Source organism: Otolemur garnettii, unplaced genomic scaffold (assembly GCF_000181295.1).
Source record: "Otolemur garnettii isolate 467f Iridium unplaced genomic scaffold, OtoGar3 scaffold02160, whole genome shotgun sequence".
Classification (NCBI taxonomy): Eukaryota; Metazoa; Chordata; class Mammalia; order Primates; family Galagidae; genus Otolemur; species Otolemur garnettii.
The window spans coordinates 1,577-2,972 of NW_003854555.1; the positions used below are offsets into that span (position 1 = coordinate 1,577).

Consider the following 1,396-nt stretch of genomic DNA (forward strand, 5'->3'; position numbering starts at 1 on the left):
AGTCCCAGAGGCAACCTGAGATCTCAGACCAGATGCTACATACCACAAAAGTATTTATGAGAAAGTAAAGGACTCAATTTCCCTTTAGCTTTCTGTCAATATTCACTCTATCACTGACGTAGAAGTTGTTGACAGAGCATTCTTCCTAAAAAGGTTGTGAAAGCTAAAAAAGATAGAATGTGACAGTTGTAGAAGGAACAAAATGAGCTAACCAGACTGAGCACAACTATTGAACATACACATTAATGTACATATGAAAACAAACATTTACACAGATTGACATTGCTACGCACACAGGAACCCCTTATTGGATTTGAGAAGAGATTTTGTTTTCTACTTTTTGAAGGGGTAGCTGAGGTCTGGTAGGTAACGTAATTCCTCCTGCCCTGTTTTTATTTCTGAGAAATTTCTTTGCTATTTCAAGTTTTTTCTGATTCCATATAAAATGCAATATTGTAGGAGTGTGAAGAAGAGGAGGCGAAAACGACCCCCGGACCGACCAATGCTCAGCTGTCTCTACATCCCCGCGTACAGCACCTACGTCCCACCGCCTTTGCCACCATGCCCAAGAGAAAGGCTTAAGGGGATGCTAAAGGAGATAAAGCCAAGGCAAAGGACGAAACACAGAGAAGATCCGCAAGGTTGTCTGTTAACCTGCTCCTCCAAAACCAGAGCACAAGCCTAAAAATGCCCCTGCAAAGAAGGGCGAGAAGGTACCCAAAGGGAAAAAGGGAAAAGCTGATGCTGGCAAGGAGGGGAATAATCCTGCAAAAAATGGAGATGCCAAAACAGACCAGGCACAGAAAGCTGAAGGTGCTGGAGATGCCAAGTGAAGTGTGTGCATTTTTGATAACTGTGTACTTCTGGTGATTGTACAGTTTGAAATACTATTTTTTATCAAGTTTTATAAAAATGCAGAATTTTGTTTTACTTTTTTTTTTTTAAGCTATGTTCTTAGCACACAGAACACTTCATTGTTTCTTCAGGAAGGGGCATATGTCACTAATAGAATGTCTCCAAAGCTAGATTGATATGAGGGAAAATATCTTTTCCCTCTAGTTTTGAGAGACTTCCTCTTGGCTCCCAAGAGGAGGGATTCTCTGATGTTGACACACAGCCACGTTGGCACAAATGCCTTGTGGTATGGAAAAACTAATTTGTTTTTATGTCCTATCCTCCCTCTGCCTTCAGCATAGTCTCAACTCCCTTAAACCCAGTCACCTCCTGGGACCTGACCCCCAATAATTGGTTACCAGTATATTAAGGAATCTGGACTTTTTCAATAATACCACTCAGATGGCATCACTCAAAAGAGCAGCGGTTCCATTTGTAGATCGTTGGATCTTCAGATAAATTCTTCCATTTTCATTTCATTTCCTGAAAGTCAGGGTCTGCT

At 41.2% G+C, this 1,396-nt stretch overlaps 1 pseudogene; it reads left to right on the forward strand.

Moving 5' to 3' along the window:
• The first annotated feature begins 561 nt into the window (after nucleotides 1-561).
• On the forward strand, nucleotides 562-864 carry LOC100966342 (annotated as a pseudogene).
• The last annotated feature ends 532 nt before the right edge of the window (nucleotides 865-1,396 follow it).